Below are 18,519 nucleotides of genomic sequence, written 5' to 3'. Positions count from 1 at the left end.
TTGGGGGAGTCCTTCCCAGGTAGCCCAGTGAGGGTCTGGGAAAGGGAGATAAGGAAGGGAGGGAGGGAGGCTAGGAAGGGTTTTGTATATAAGTGGGTTACCCTGTGTGGGTAAGTGGGATTCAGTCTTTCTGGGGAACTCTCTGAGACCCTGTGAAGCACCCATCTCAGAATTGACCTACGCAGGGCACAAGGAAGCTGAGGTGTGTGTTCACTAACTCCTGTCCCTCACTGGTTGAGACTGTTCCAGTTATTATACTCTCTGGAACACTCAGTGTACCCTGCACTCTGGCCTTAGCTGCTTGCTACTGTCCATAGAACCCCACCACGCAGAGGTACACGGAGCCATGGGAGAGTCCAGGAACTGTCTGGGAGAGCTGGGAGCACATGGGCTTGGTGGGGCACTGAGAGTGGTTACATGATTATCCTCATTGTATGGAAAAAGAAACTGAGGCTTCAGTGGTCACCCATCTAGTAGGTATTAGTGTTCATACAAAACCCAGCACTCTTGCACTGCACCCTAGTCTTCAAACACAGTGTGCAACTTTCCACCAGCCCCAGATGGAAAGGCTTGGTGTCAGCCTCTGGATGACAATGAAGCAGTATATGCAGAAGAATGAGTTAGAAGTCATCCTGGGCCAGAGGCTGGCTGACATCAGATGGGACCACAAAGGCTTGCAGACCAAGTCCTTTCTTAATGTTCCTAGAGGGAGCACTCCAGTGCAATATTGTGATTTATAAGAAATACGTATTGGCTATTTAGATGACCAAAAGGTATTTCCAGTGTCCATTTGGTCTTTTTCCACAGTTACTGGTTCACAGCTTGGGATTTCTTGTGATAACAGGGGTAAAGGGGGCTTTATTATGTTAATGAGGTGACTTTTGGAAGGCCCTTAGATAATTTAAAGGGAACCAATCAAGAGATTAGGGGGTTGGAACTTTCAGTTCTGCACCCTGCACAACCCCACATACCTCTGGGGAGGGGAGAGAGGCTTAAGATTGAGTTCAGTTGACAATGGCCAATGGTTTAATCAATGCCTATGTAATGAAGTCTTCATGAAAACCCAAAAGGACAGGGGTCAGGGGGTTGATGAACACTTGCACACCTGGAAGGTGGTGCACCCCAACTGCATGGAGACAGAAGCTCCTGTGCTAGGAAACCTTCTGGACTGCACCCTATGTATTTCTTCATCTGGCTGTTCATGTATATCCTTTATCAAATCCTTTAATAAACTGGTAAATATGTTCTCTTGAATTCTGTGAGCTATTGTAGCAAATTAATCAAACTCACAGAGGGGGTTGTGGGAACCTATGATCAGAAGCACAGGTGATAACCTGGCCTCGTGACTGGTGTCTGAAGGGGTACCGACTGTGGTGGGGGTAGTCTTTTGGGACTGAGCCTTCAACCTGTAATCTGAAACTAATTCCAGGTAGACAGTGTCAGAATTGAATTAAACTGTAGGACACCCATCTGTGTAGGAGACTTTTTTGTTGTCTTGGGGAAACCACCCCATACATTTGATGACCAGAAATGTCAGAAAGGAAGTAACTAGTGTGAGTAGAAAGCGATCACACAGAAGAGAGACTGAATTAAAATTTTTCCCTACAACATGTGGAAGACTTTTTTCTTTCTTTCTTTTTTCCCTTTCTTTAAAAGATTTTACTTATTTGAGAGAGAGAGCACAAAAGGGGCAGAGGGAAAGGGTCAAGGGAAAGGGGGTAGAGTGTTCAGCAGACTCTGTGCTGAGCACGGAGCCCGACTAGGGGCTCGATCTCATCACCTGAGATCATAACCTGATCAGACACTTAACCAGCTGAGCCACCCTTGTGCCCCGTGGCTTAGTTTTTCTAACAAACCTAGGCTCTGAGTCCTTGTTGGCATAGGAGGGGGCCAGCAGAAGAAAACAAGTAACTTTCTGTTATACTCCGAAGGCTTATAAAGCCTAACTGGAAGCGCATAATGTTGAAAAGTAGCCCAGTGTCATGGAAATTCTCTGAGTCAAGTAGCCAGGTCCAGTTGTGACCAGCTCATATAAGCCACATCACTTCCAGAAGCAGACTCCATTTCCTCATTTATGAAGGAGAAATATCTTCCATGTCACAGGTTTGCTGTCTAGATTAGCCTGGTGATTAAATGAGATACCATATGTGTCAGCCTGTTTCCCTGGGCAATAGAGCCCAAGGCACAGTTTATGTGCCAACATGGACTGAGTGTTACCATGTTATTGGGCATGAGGTTGAAAAGTCACAGCAGTTTAAGACAGAAGAGAGCAGTGTGTCGGCTGGCTCCGCATTGGTCCCACGTTTCTCATTGGTAAAAAATTGCCCCATAGGACGTGGATTCCCCTATACTGTTGACTTGGTTCACCTGCCCCTTCTGGAAGCTTCTAAAGTAGGATCATAATTTGTCAGGGTTGGAGGGCATATAACCTGGTACAGGAGCCCCATGACTCCCACCCCTAGGGAGGCTGGACAAGACGAGGAAATGGTGGATGTGGCCAGGGCTTTGTGACAATGGGAATGGGACATGCTGCCACTGTAGCTGTTCCTGGAACAGAGCAAAGAGTGGAGGCCTAGTGGCCAGGAGGGACGGAGGTCTGTGGAGGTGCATTATCTGGGTCAGGCACAGTATATATAATATACCTTTAAGTGTGTAAAGAATAAAGCAGGCCATTATTATGAATGACTCCAGATCTCCATATTTCAGTCCTGGTGCCCAATTTTTATATTCTTTTTTCTTTCCTTTGTTATCACTTGTCCTAGAGTATATATCTTTCTATATATTGTCACTTGTTCTATATATTGTAATAAAATGTGTTTAATGAACAAATAATGAAAAATATTACCTAATTTTGCAGGCAACTCTGTGGATAAGGGCCCAAGGATGGATTTTTTTTTCTCTCTCAAAAATAGATGTCATTTATTACACACTTATTCCATGTACTGGACCAAACATCTCCCACATGTGACCTCAATCTTCACAGCCCCATTTTTCTCCTTATTTTACCAGGCATAGAGAAGTTAAGGATATTGTTTAAAGTTACACAATTAGTATGTTACCAGAAATGTGCTAGTGTTTTGTGATTTCTATATTTTGCTCATTTGCCTTTTGCATTTTAGGGTTCCCAGGTATGGTTTGTATGACTGAGGTAGCAGGAAGCGTTACTGGGCATGACCATCATGTTTCTGTGATCCTAGTAATGGGGACAGTCCTAAATGTTGCCTCCCAATCACCTGATCACAGACATTCCAATTCAAATTTTGCTCTCAGATCAAAGTAACAGAATATTAAGTTCCACAAGGGCAGGATCTGTGTCTATTTCACCTGTAGTATTCTCCACGCTTGGAACACTGGTATATATTAAGCCCATAATATGGTAGGACAGATAGTATAAGGCACAGCCATAATACTCTGAACATTAAGACAGAGGTCAGCAGAGCATGACCCACAGACCAAATCATTTGCTGGTAGCTTGTGTAAATAAAGATTTATTGAAACACTGTTCAGCCCATTCATTTACATATTATCTATGGCTGCTTTTGTGTTGGTGTTACAAAGGCAGAGTTGAGAAGTTCTAATAGAGGCCATGTGGCTCACAAAGGCAAACATATTTGCTGTGTGGTCCTTTATAAAAAATTTTGCCCACTCATGCCCTAAGGTATGCTTGGAATAGATTCAGAAGCTGCAGTAAGTTTAGATGAGTAGAAAAGGATTAGGTTATAAAAATACCCTCTTCCAACCCCTCCCTTCTTTGCAGATAAAAATAAAATATAGTCCTTATAATGTCACATTAAACGTATAAACATGGGACCAAGTCAAATGCCTAACAATCGAGGTATAATTTACATGCATTGTGGAGTGCTGTGCCACCAATGAAAATGCCGCTATGGAAGTACTATTTATAAACAGCAGAAAAGGGGGTACAACAGAATACATGTAAAAAAATAAAAAAATCTAAATTCAATTTAATTCCACTTATGTGCCAAAGATGTATATACATTTTTAAGTTAAAGAAATGTAGAAGGACACACCAGAACATTACCAATATTCTGATGATAGAATTCTGGATCATTTTTATTTTCTGCTTTATGCTTGCCTGCATTTTCTATACTTTCTACAATGCATAGGCATTTTTCAATACCAAGTTGAGTTTTGAAAACATTAAAAAAACATATTGAGTAATCTCTCATAATATGAGAATATGGAAAAAAGTCCAGAACCATGTCTTTGTGAAGAAGGATGGCTAGTTAAGAGCCCTCCCAGCTTTTTTCTCCTAAATTTGTCTTTCCTCTGAGGTTTCTTCTTTAGAGTATTGTGGACTCCACTACATCCAGCCCCAGGGAGCCTGTACCTGTTAAAAACAGGAGAAGAATGAATTGAAACAAGTTTTCATTTGCTCAGTTTAGACACGATGACATTTTCCGAAAGAATTTTAATACTCAGTGAACAAAAAGGCAATAATTACAGAAAATACAAAAGGCATAAGAGTTGTCATGTTTAAAACACAAGCTTCTAGACCTCAGAAGGGGTGGTTCCTGGTGGAATTCGAAGCAAACCTGGCCCCTGCCAGAACCTTGCCTAATTCCCCGGAAGTGGGCACAGTTCTACTTCTACCACCTGGAATTGGTCTTGGGCCAACGAGTCTCTCTATTAGTCAAGAACAAAATATCCCTTGCTCGCTCTCTCTGGGGCTTTCCTGCTTGGCTGTCCTCCAGGAGACATTACAGTTCATCCAGAGATGACTGATGAGGTGAGAGACTCCCACACCACAGACAGACAGACAGATACATACGCACACACTATACACCTGTAGAGAATGAAAAAACTCATCATTTGTTTTTTTGGGTGAGTATCTGTTGTCCCTCACATTCAGGGAAGTGGGCAAGTTAAAGTCCATCCAATTCAGATTTATAGTATGGTAATTTATCACATGCCCAAATGCCAAACACTACACATATGCAGTTATAGGACATTTTCAAGGGTCTCTATCTTATTGTATAACATAGACATCCAGGAGGCATCAAACCCCCAAACGTCTCACGTTTGCCCTTGTTCATGCTGTCGAGTGCCCTTGTGATACCATGTCCTTACTCTCTTGTCTTGTAGACCCTAAAAAGATGTGATTCCTTTCTCTACTAAGATCATGAAATCTTGCTCACATCTCCTTGTACCTTGTGCCCTAAAGCCAATCTGTGCTGAAACTAATTGCATCCTTTTCTTTTGTCTCTATAAGCAGCTTGTGGGTAAGAACATTTCTTTTTTTTTTTTATGTTGTATCCCTCTATTCAGATTTTAAAAGAGTGTGTCACGTGTGACAAAGAGGCTCAAAAAATACTTGTTGAATTATTGAATAAATGTATTTTAGTAATTATGGAGAAAGTCTACAGAGATCAATCTAGGATCAATGCATGGGAATTCCTAGGAGATCAATTTATACTCGGTTTAAAAAAGAACTTTCGGGGCGCCTGGGTTGCTCAGTGGGTTAAGCCGCTGCCTTCGGCTCAGGTCATGATCGCAGGGTCCTGGGATCGAGCCCCACATTGGGCTCTCTGCTCAGCGGGAGCCTGCTTCCTCCCTCTCTCTCTGCCTGCCTCTCTGCCTACTTGTGATCTCTGTCTGTCAAATAAATAAATAAAATCTTAAAAAAAAAATTAAAAAAAAAGTTTTCAAAAAAAAAAAAAAAAAGAACGTTCTCAGGTCCACACTGCAAAATATTTAATGGGTTATATTTTTCCTGGAAAATACCATTGGGTGTATTCTAGTCAAGGTGAAAGACTACTTTTGAGGAAGATTGTAATGGGGAGTCACACAAGAGATGAAGGATTGAACAAGATGTCCTCTAAAATTCTTTTCAGCTTTATCTTCCCTGTAGTTCTAAATCCAGATGCAGGCAAGAAATCTCATCAGAATAAATTTTTATCATTTTCTCTGGCTGTCACCAGGTGAGATTATTCTTAGCTATTTTTCTTTTTCCTACCTAGTCCTTTCTCGACCATAGCTGCTAAGCTCTATTATGTGACATCATAACATCTAAAAAGCATCAGCAACAGCTGAAGAGTAACTGACACTTCCTGGGAATCCATGAACTGCACTATTTTATTTGAGGATAGCTTGGTTTTGAGTTAAAATATTTGCTAGGTTTCCCTCCCCAGTCTTCCCTTAAAGGGCTAGTTTCCTGAAGCTGGGTCTCAGTTTCTGAGAATTGCCTTGTTCTACTGCCTAGCCTACCTGTGCTACTGAAATCCTATTTGCAGCAACCAAATTACTTTCTCTGAATCCAATTTATACGGTGACAGATGGGGGATTCCAAAAGGGAAAGTTTCCATTCATATCCAGCAAAGCATCTTTACGAGAAGAAAGTTAGGAGTGAACTTGGCAACATACAGAGAAATTTAACTTCTGGAAACCGTCATCTTCCATTTTTAAATGATTTCTTTATAAAGTGGTTGGGTCCAGAATAAGTTTGTGCCTATTTTCAGACATTCATATTAACCATTAGTGAGTGATGATGAGTTTACCTTGCTAAGCAATTTTACTAAATTGATTTTCATTTTTTTTCTATCCCCGTCTTTGAATGTTTATACTGTTCACATCACAAGCCCTATTTAATAACTATATAATTCAAGAGATTAAATGCCCAATTTCTAATTTCACCCTCTTTCTCCTTTTTAAAAAAATCATATTTACAGAATTATCTGTTCCAAACTGTTGCATATGTGGGATTTTTAACATAAATGATCCACTATTAGGTCAATTTCTTTGTCTGTTCTCTTAAGTTGTTCAGATTTTCCTGGTTCTGAAAACAAGTAATGCTGCCTCAGCTGCTGTTAGACTGTTTGTAAGTAAAATCCCCTAATAAAAACACCCCATACAGAGTGTAGGATGGCATGTGAGACTTCTATGAGAACCCCTACACGGCTATTGAGAGTGGAAACTGAGGTCCTAAGATTATAAGCATTTTGCAAAATACCACATGCCTGGTTGATGACAGTAATAATAATGATCACAAACTTTATTGGGCACTCATGATGCCCCAGTCAGTCTTCCAAATACTTTTCCATTATCTATTCATTTAATCCATTCATTCTTTGACATTGTGGCTATTATTAATAATAGAGGAGAAAAATTGAGATGTGGCAAGATCCAATATTTTGCCTAAGGTTCCCAAGCTAGGAAGTGATGGAATCAGGATCTGAAATTGGGCAGAATGGTTCCCAAACCTTGCTTGTACACATTATGCTATTCTGCCTTTTTGTCAGAAATACGTGGACTCATTTTGTGTACAGTCTAAAAATGTCTGCATGTATATATAGAAGAGGAGAAATACACACACACATATACATACATATATCCTACATGTATATTGTTCTCTTGCATTTGCTAAGCTCTGCCTCTAAACAGGGAAAGGATGACTAACAGTTCCTTCTGGTTTGTTGATTATCATAATACAAATTCCTACAAATGGAAGCCATTGCCCTAGCTAATCTTAACATCCCTACATCAGTAGCTATTTCAAGAAAAAGCAATTCCCATCTGTTATAGAAACATATTTGGTGACAGCACACATCTCCTTATCCTAGTACCAGCCCATTGCAGTGCAATGGTGAAAACAGCATGATTTTCTTCGTTAATTCTGGAAAGCTCTATCTAAGCCAACACATATGAAGGGACTCAATGTCTTCTTGGCTGTAATCTGCAAAAGCATGACTATTAACCTTTGTCTCTCCTTTTGAATTCACCGGAATGGTCAGATGTATGTAACAATTGAATCACTTGGTTTTATGTGCTTTTCTCAGAATATAATAGACATCTGTTATTTTTCTGCTAAGCAAATTTTTCCTTTAGGGAAATAGTCCACCCCCACCTGGTGGAATTGTCATTTACATGGTCCTACCTTTCCTGTGACAGGGATGGGTTTGTAGGGGCCAAGGGCAGGCTACCCCAAGAGGGACTACTTTGGCATGAAGATTATTTTAGATTAAAAAGCAACTAGGGGTACCTGGGTGGCTCAGTTTGTTAAATTCTTGGTTTTAGCTCAGGTTATGACCTAATGGGTCCTGGGTCTGAGTCCCATGTTGGACTCTGGCACTTAGTGGGGGTCTGCTTGAAGATTGTTTCCCTCTGCTCCTTCCCCAACTTGATCTCTCTTGCTTTCTCTCTTTGTCTCTTTAAGATAAATAAATCTTTTTAAAAAGCAGTAAAACCCCACATACTCAGGAAAAGCTATTTACCTTTCCCCTCAACTGCCTAAAAAGAATTTGAATAGAGGACCTGTTCTAGGAAGAGAGCTATCACCATAGATAACTAGGTTCTGGCATGAACTAGGTATGGAAGACAGGGAGAAACCTAGAAAGACCTGTTTGATCAAAGTTCTCTTTGTCCCATTGCTTCTGAGTGGCCCAGGGAACATTTACTTACCAAACACTTTCTCTTTTGTATCTTCCTATGAATTCCATTCCTTCTCTTTGAAGTCCTAGATTCCTAGTCCATTCTCCTTAGTTCTGGATGCCACATACACCTCAGTTTGCCTGACAGTCTTGGAATTTCATGTCTGTGTGGATTCCCCATATGTACAAAGTTAAATTTGATTTTCTCCTGGTCTCATGTCAATTTGATTCTGAGACAGGTTAGAAGGACCTTGAAGGGGAGTGGAAATTCCTTCTCCTCAGCAGGCTTATGATCCAGACTGGTCAATCACCATGTCTTGCCTGCTTGGATGCTGACATTGTTTCAGGGGTGACCAAAGGTGTAAAAGTCAGAGTTTTTCCCAAGACTTCTGCATGAGCCATTGAGAAGAGAGTCTTTCCTCTCCTGAAGATTTCTAGATATAAGGATAGTATAAGCCTGTGATTGCTGGGAGCCTTTGTTGGCTTGTGAAGTGATTCTGCCTGAAAATTAAACCAAAAAAGAAGACAAAAATAGATTCAAGGAAAGGAGGGAAGAGCTACAAAACCTTAAACCTTTGAATTGAGACACATCTGAAGCTAGGATCTAATTTGGCATTTCAGTTGTGCCAGCTTAAGCATAAGGAGAGTTTTTGTCACTTTTAACCAAGAGTCCTAATACATGAACTCCTAAAACCTGAGAATTAGTAGGAATTTTAATGATCTAATCTCCCACTTGGTTAGTAATGCCATATATTGCATTTGGTTGTTTCCCCAGGTTTTCTCTCTGCTTGAATTCGTCTAGTGACAGGAGGTTTGCTATCACACTTGGCCATTCATTCCATCATGGGCCAACTATAATTTCCAGATATTTATTTTTCCTAGTATCAAATAAGTTGCCTTCTTAAATCTTTCCTTCACTAATCTTATTGATGTTCTCTGGAGCTTCACAGAAAAGTCAACTTGCTTCTTAAAATAATTGAAGACAGTTATCTTGTCTCATTTCTTTCAAACATTCCTTCAACTTTATTTGAAAGTTAACAGACTGCTCTGCTCTTCACCCTGCCACATCAGGGTTTGTAAATATTCTAAGTGCAAGGACCCTTAAAACTTCTCTTTAGCTATTGCAGAAGCCACCTGGGGAGGTCAAAGAGGCTGTTGTTCATGCCCACATCCCTTTAGCTGTGTTTTGTTTATGTTTCTGCATACTGCTTCATCTGAACAACAACAAAAAAAGTATGAGATGGTCACTGCACTTGTTGATTTTCAGCCTTCTTAAACTAGTCTCTAATGCCAGAAGTAATCAGAATATGAAAAAAAAAAAAACCCCTCTCTGGATGAGGATTGTTCATTTAGCTTATTCTCTGTTATGATGCAAGGGTTATGCTTTTAGTGAGGAAGCCTAGAATGACTTCTATTTCTGGGAAGCTCGGAATTCACTGAAATTCTTGGATCTTTTATTGTATAAACAGCTACCACGCCTGAATATTTATGTGTTTCTAATTAAGACACTGATACTAATGATGAAAGGGAGAAATGGATTAATCTTTGGATTTGAGGGGTTTAAGTACATTTTCTTGGCAACATCAATATGCTTTACATAAAATTAAATTATAATGTTTTTTCAAAAAATTCATGAATGTTACCCCTATAATAAGATGCCAGTTCAGAAATGCTTAAGGGAAAAAAAACTTAATAAACTGCCCCATTGCCTCTACTTCTACTTCCTTGAGGGAATCAATGTGACTGTCTGGTTTCTATCCCATATTGTTTTATATACTCATAAATACATACATGTATGTTGATTTACTTTTGAATATTTAAAAAATATTTTTTTGTGGATTGAATATATTTTTTTTAAGATTGTATTTATTTATTTGAAAGAGAGAGATCACAAGTAGGCAGAAAGGCAGGCAGAGGGAGAGGGGGAAGCGGGCTCCCTGATGAGCAAGGAGCCTGATGCGGGCTCAATCCCAGAACCCTAGAATCATGACCTGAGCCAAAGGCAGAGGCTTAACCCACTGAGCCACCCAGGCACCCCAGGATTGAATAAATTTTTGTGGAGTATTTATCATGCATCAAGCACTAGTCTAAGCATTGAGGTTATAGAGTGAACAAAACCCTGACCTTCGTAGAGCTTATATTCTGATGCTGGAGAGAGATAATACACAATGTAACTGGTAAAACCCATGGTATTATTAGATAGTGACATACAGTAAAGGAAAAAGTAAAGTAGGAAAGAAGGATTAGAAGCAGTAAGGGGTTGTATTTTACTCTCTGTAATTAGGACTGTAATATTAACAATTAGTTATATTGGTGGCAAGGGATGATTAAATATCAAATCCCTGGGGCAGGAGTGTCCTTGTGTGTTCAAGGAAGAGCTGGGGGCCCAGGTCTGCTGTGGTAAAGTGACTGAGAGACACAGTATGAGGCAGTGAGGTTAAAGCAATGGCAGGGGTCAGTTCCTGTAGGCCTTAAAGGTTTTATTAAGGACTGCTTTGAATTTTATTCTGAAAGAAACTGATTTTGATCCAGGGAACAACACCCTCATTTACATTTAACAGGGTCACTTTGGATGCCATGCTAAGTGATGACTGAAGTATAAGCAGGGAGCCCAGTTGGAAGGCCAGTGCAATAATCTCAGAGAGAAATGATGAAGCAAAATGGAGGAGGTGAGTGTGCCATGAATTGAAGGAATTTGGATATATTTTCAAGGTTGAGTCTTCAGATTTGCTGAGGGACAAGATATTGGATGTTAGCCAAAATGTAGAGCCAAGGGTGATATCAAGGCTTTTATGCTAAAAACTGGAAGAAGAGTTGCAATAAACTTGGATGAGACAGACTTCCAAATGAACAGGTATTTTCAAGAGGGAGACTGGAAGTTAAATTTTAAGGTGTGGTGAAGTTTGATATGCCAATTGGATATTATTTTAATAACTCTGTAATATGTCATAATGTAATTAATCTAACTGTTCCTTTGTTGCTGAAATTCAGATTGCTATCACACTTTTTCAAGTATAAATAAACATCACTGCAATTTTTCCAAGATCAGATTCTTTATTTTTTTTTTTAAGATTTTGTTTATTTATTTGACAGAGAGAGATCACTGGTAGGCAGACGGGCAGGCAGGGTGTGGGGGGGATTGGAGGGTAAAGCAGGCTCTCTGCCAGGCAGAGAGCCTGATGTGGGGTTTGATCCCAGGACCCTGAGATCATGACCTGAACCAAAGGCAGAGGCTTAGCCCATAGAGCCCCTAAGATCAGATTCTTGTTGGTCATTTCCCAGCTTCAATGTCATCTGCTCAGAGGGCCCTTTCTTGATCACCAATTTTAAATGAAAAATAGACAATACTGCTCCATTGGGAGTCTCTACATAACATTGATAGGTATACTTGCTATTTTTCCATCTGTCTATTTTCCATTTATTGTCTATTTGTGTTCCTTAGAATGTAAGCTTTGTAAGACCATGACATTTGTCTGTGTTTCATGATTGGCACACAGCATGTACTCAATAAATGTTTTTTTAAAGAATAAACACTATATATGTATGCAGAACCTCACACAGTGACCCTTTTGTTTTTATAAGATAGATTTCCCAAAAGTGGTATTACTATGTCAAGTTGTAGTTTTAATTGTACTGATATTGCCAGATTAATTTTCTAAAAGGATAGAGCAATCCATTCTTCCACCAATAATGTGTGAAAGCAGTCATTTCCTTGCATTATTTGAAGGCCTGGGTGATTTTATTCTTTTATATTTTGCTTCAGCATCGTTTTCTCATTTTTCAATTGTCTGCTTCTAATGGCTCCTAGTAGCTTAAGTAATTCACAGAGTTAATGAACTCCTATATAAGGCAGCAAACAATTTATTTGTCTCTTTGAAATCATCTTAAAAATTGTACTTACTTTTAGCTTCTAGGATTGTTTGGTGTTATGAGTGTAGGTGGCTTATCAAGGATAGATTTAACCCTGTAGATTTTCCCCTCTAGAGCTTGGGAACGTGAAATCACTAGAGAATAAGGTCTTTCTCACTACTATACGAATGGTTTTTTAAAAAGAGATTTATTGGAAGAAGTTCTGCAAACCCATATTTTAAATGCATGCATGTTGGATCATGCTAGGAGAGGGATGTGAATAATGGTATAATTAGTGTAATAAATGTTGGGTCTGTGTTGAAAATAATTTATTTCTGCATAAAATCTATGAGGCTGTGAAACCTTCCAGCTGAAAACAGATTATTTACATCTCCATTTAGGAGAGGTAGGCATTGATTTGTCTCTCTCAAATGGTCTTTTCAAGATCTCCATCCATTTCATTCATCTGTAAGGAAGCTTTTCTTTTGTTCCTTGACTTCCATTTGCCCTTCACCCTTCATTGTTCAGTTTGAATATCTTGTGTTTATACAGCTGTGATGTTTTCCTTCCTTTCTAGGAGTCAATATATGTTTAAAGTAACAGTACATGAAGCCTGAGACTTTGAGTTCAGATACCTTTCCTGCTCTGAACCTGCTGTATGGGATGTTAACAAACTCCATAATTTCACTGTTCCAATTTTTCCAGCATAAATGTATTGGGTGCAGGAATGTCTGTCAGCTAGACAGGTAGACTTGCACTGTTAAAGTCACAGTACCCCAAAGTCCCAAATCTGGCCAAAACTGTTATGTATGTAAAAATCTCATTGCTGACAGTTCAGGTCAGCAATGACATTTATTTAACTTCTGAAAACAGACACTGCATAAGGTCTGCCCCCAATCTCTCACCTACAATTCCAAATCCCAAAACCTCTGAAATCGGCAAGACCTGATCTGAACTTATCTGTTGGTAGATCTACCTAAAATGACTTGTATAGTCTTTATTCCACTTAAATAGTTAACAGTTATCTGCAAAAATATTAATGTGCACAATTATGAAATGCTGATGAGATCCCACTGGAGGTGATAAGTAATATAAGGTTTATATAGCATATTACCTGTTAAAATCCAAAATAATTGGAACTCTGAAACACAGGGATTTGGGGTGAAAGCTTGTGGAGCTGTAGGTAAATCAATATGAATACTGACTGCATGCACAATAATAATATCTCATATCTATAAAAATAGACAACTAAAGTATCCAATAGCAGTAGCATATCAGTAATGAAGGAGATAAATGAAGATAAATAGTGCTGAGGTCTTTTTGTTGACCGGAAGAATAAAAAGCAAGGGTAATTTCTATGGTAACCACACAAAGAATAGAAAATGTGTGAAAATTTCAAACTAACAGAGGAAAAATGAAATAAAAAAAAATCCTTGAGAAATCCAAAACAAAGCAAAAGAGAGTAAAAGAAACAGAACAAGCAAGAAAAATGTAAAACACACAGAAATATACATTAAATTTAATGGAGCTAAGTGTTCCATGTAGAAGTGAAAATAAATAAATACACACACATATGTATATATACACATATATATGTTAGATTGAGTAATATATATATATTATTATATATATATCATATATATGTTAGATTGAATAAATGAATAGAACAAAGCAAAAACTCATTTGGGATTTTTCCTGAAACTGAATAGACAAGTTCTTTTTTTTTTTTTTTAAAGATTTTACTTATTTATTTGACAGACAGAGATCACAAGTAGGCAGAGCAGCAGGCAGAGAGAGAGAGAGAGGGAGGAGCAGGCTCCCCATTGAGCAGAGAACCACATGTGGGACTCGATCCCAGGACCCTGGGATCACAACCTGAGCCAACGGCAGAGGCTTTAACCTACCCAGGCGCCTCTGAATAGACCCATTCTAACAAAAGTATAGAAAGGTTATAAATAAAAGGAAAAGAAAATATATTGCGTGGAAACACTCACCAAAGGAATCCTAATACGGTTATACTAATAACAGAAATTTTAGACCTTAAGGCAAAAAGATTTACTAGAGATAAAATAATTTCATAAAACTAGAAGATTTAATTAATTAGGAACACATAAAAATTCTAAATTTCTATGCATATAACACATTTTCAAAATATCTAAAGTAAAAATATAAAAATAAGATAAAGATTTATAAAACTAATTGGACAATTATAAAACCAATAGGACAATGCATAGAAACAAATTTCTATGCATGTAATAATACATTTTCAAAATATCTAAAGTGAAAATATAAAGATAAGATAAAGATTTACAAAAACTAATAGGACAATAAAACAAGCAACTGATAGAATAATCAAAAGATCAGTAAGGACCTAGAAAATCTGAACAATATTGTAAAATAAGTTGACCTTGGGGACATAAATAGAACATTAAGTCAAATAACTGCAGAACATGTATTATTTTTCAAGCACACACAGAATATTTATAAAAATGCATCATATATTGAGTCATAAAACAAGTTTGAATAAATTCCAAATGTTTTGAATTATATAGAACATTTTCTGTAAGTGCAATGCAATTATTTTAATAATAACTCACATATGTAGGTATTAAGAAATATATTTTTAAATAGGTTTTTGGTTAAATAAAACATCATGATGAATATTGGAATATATTTAACCAACTAAGAAGAAAAATACTGCACATCAAAAATCACAGATACAGCTAAAACAGTGATTAGAGGGAAATTCATAGTTAAAAGTTTATATAGTAGTAGTTAAGAAAGACTGAAAAGAAATAAACTAAGCATCTACCTAATGATGTTAGAAAAAATAGTAAAACAAATACAAGAAAAGGAAAGAGGATAACAGTAGAAATTAATTAAGAAGATTGCAAGGACATAATAGAATCAACAAATCAAAAAATTGCTTTTTTTGAAACACTTAAGTTGATCAACCACTGCTGAGATTGATCAAAAAGAGAATTGCTAAGGAAATGTTGAAAAAGAAAAACAAAACTGGGGGCATCACGCTGTCTGATTTCAAGCTTTACTACAAAGCTGTGATCACTAAGCAGCATGGTACTGGCATAAAAACAGACACATAGACCAGTGGAACACAGTAGAGAGCCCAGATATGGACCCTCAATTCTATCGTCAAATGATCTTTGACAAAGCAGGAAAAAAGACGGTCTCTTCCATAAATGGTGCTAGGGAAAATTGGACAGCTATGTGTAGAAGAATGAAACTCGACCATTTTCTTACACCATACACAAGTTAAACTTGAAATGGATAAAAGTCCTCAACTCGAGGCAGGAATCTATCAAAATCCTAGAGGAGAACATAGGCAGTAACCTCTTCAACATTGGCCACAGCAACTTCTTTCAAGATATGTCTCTAAAGGCAAAGGAAACAAAAGGGAAAATGAACTTTTGGGACTTCATCAAGACAAAAGCTTCTGCACAGCAAAGGAAACAGTCAACAAAACAAAGAGGCAACCGACAGAATGGGAGAAGATATTTGCAAATGACAGTATAGACAAAGGGCTGATATCCAAGATCTATAAAGAACTCAAACTCAACACACACAAAACAGATAATCACGTCAAAAAATGGGCAGAAGACATGAACAGATACTTCTCCAATGAAGACATACAAATGGCTAACAGACACATGAAAAAATGTTCATCATCGTTAGCCGTCAGGGAGATTCAAATCAAAACCACACTGAGATACCACCTTATACCAGTTAGAATGGTCAAAATTAACAAGACAGTAAACAACAAGTGTTGCAGAGGGTGTGGAGAAAGGGGAACCATCTTACACCGTTGGTGGCAATGCAAGTTGATACAGCCACTTTGGAAAACAGTGTGGAGATTCCTTAAGAAATTAAAAAGAGAGCTACCCTATGACCCTGCAATTGCATTATTGGGTATTTACAGATGTAGTGAAAAGATACAGATGTAGTGAAAAGATACAGATGTAGTGAAAAGAAGGGCCATCTGTACACCAATGTTCATAGCAGCAATGGCCATAGTCACCAAACTGTGGAAAGAACCAAGATGCCCTTCAACGGACGAATGGATAAGGAAGATGTGGTCTGTATATACAATGGAGTATTATGCTTCCATCTGAAAGGATGAACACTCAAATTTTGTATCAACATGCATGGGACTGGAAGAGATTATGCTGAGTGAAATAAGTCAAGTAGAGAGAGTCAATTACTATATGGTTTCACTTACTTGTGGAACATAAGGAATAACATGGAAGACATTGGGAGATGGAGAGAAGTGAGTGGGGGAAAATTGGAGGGGGAGACAAACCATGAGAGATTGTGGACTCTGAGAAACAAACTGAGGGTTTTGGAAGGGAGAGGGGTGGCGGGTTGGGTGAGCATGGTGGTGGGTATTATGGAGGGCATATATTGCATGGAAAACTGGGTGTGGTGTATAAACAATGAATTTTGGAACACTGAAAAAAAATAAATTAAGAAAATAAAAAGATAAGACAGAAATAACTAATAATTATGAAAATATAACATCTTTCAATGCTGTCAATATTAAAAGAGTAATGAGTTATATGATTTTATGCCATTAAATTTAAAAAAAATCTTTCAAATTTGACCCAGAAGAAAAAAGAAAACTGAATAATCTTATACTCATTAAAGTAATTAAAGTACTAAAATATTTAATTAAAAATCTTTCTACAAGTTAACTCCAAAGTCAAAAGGCATTACTGGAGAATTTTTCCAAACATTTTGGGAGAAAAGTAATTTTAATCTTACAAAAGAAACTCTTCAGTGAATAGAAAAAAGAATATACTTCTCAACATATTTTATTAGGCAAGCAAAGAATTTATGAAGAATAAAAGTGGTAGATCAAAGCAACCCTCTTGGGACCCCTCCCTTTTTGGGAGTTCTGTACTGTCACTCAATAAACTTTGCTTTGCTGTCCACAAAAGAAAAAAAAGTTGTAGATTAATCTCACTGAAGAACATATATATAAAAAACTCTAAAATAAATACTATTAACATAAACTCTAAATTAAATACTATTAACATATACATTTCTATATATGTTGAAATAATATGATCATCACCATGTTAGGACTATCTCGGTAATAGCCATATTATTTATCCTTACACTTGAATAAAACAGTTTAATATGACTATATCCTACCGACTCTTACTTTTGTCCCTTTTGTACCACTTGAGAGAGGTTGGGAAGGCATTATTAATCCCAGTCTATGAGAAAGAAAGGAAGCCTTAGAAGCATCCAGCAATTTATATACTGCATTTATGTATAAGCACACTACCAAGACATGGCAGATAAAATTCAAATCCGGCTTTTTTGTCTGCAGGTCTACACATTTTCACTGTCTACATTTCATTCATCACACATTGACATTTCAGAAGGTCCTGTTGGTAATTAGATGCTCAGGGCACATTTCTATTAGCTTTTTTTCTTCTTTCTTTCCTTATTATTTTTTTTTTTTTTTGTTAAACTGGAATTATTGAAGAGAAACAAAACTCACACATGCATTTCTTCCTGATTCATTTGAGAATGCTTTAATTAGCTTGAATTGTTTAGCCACAGCTTGTTTGAAGCTGAACTTCCTGCACTTTGAATCAATTTTCTACTCAGCTTCTTTGAGAAGGCTGTTTCTTCCTAGCCTCCTTAGTCTTTGCAGAAAAAGCATAGGTGGACTAAATCCTCTAGAGATACTTTTTTCCCTGAAGTCTCTTCTGCCCCCCTACACAAATGCTGGGATCTATTCAGCACCCTCCACGGGAGCTCATTCATTTCTGCCCCTTTAACCAAAGAGAACTCAGCAGTTCTTAGAGTTCCTCACCAGAGGAATAATGGAATATACTGACAGGTGTTTCTTTGGCATCCCGATATAATTAGAGACATTTGCATTCTCCTAATTGTTCACACTCCTCAGGAACAATGTGAGTTAATGACAGCACAAGTCCTAGTTTTTCTGTTTTCCTTTACAGAATGAAAGAATTGAAAGGGGCCTATTTTATAAAACTGTTCCTTCTTTTCACAAATGAGGAAATAGAGGCTTGGAAGGGAAATGACCCACCTGAAGTGAATTTGTGATTGAGAAAGGATTAGGAACCAAATATTCTGACTCTTAAGTCTGTACTCTTTCTGCAGTTCTTTGTTGCATAAATTTATATGACAGGATCCACTACATCTTGGTGCTTGTATTATTTAGACAGTAGGGGCCAAAAAAGCATCATTGTAGGAATGTTTAGAGAATGACCTTTAAATTCAGGAATAT

This window comes from Mustela lutreola, chromosome 5 (genome assembly GCF_030435805.1).
Source record: "Mustela lutreola isolate mMusLut2 chromosome 5, mMusLut2.pri, whole genome shotgun sequence".
Classification (NCBI taxonomy): domain Eukaryota; kingdom Metazoa; phylum Chordata; class Mammalia; order Carnivora; family Mustelidae; genus Mustela; species Mustela lutreola.
The sequence above is the reverse complement of the archived record's forward strand: the minus strand, read 5'-3'. Positions refer to the sequence as shown.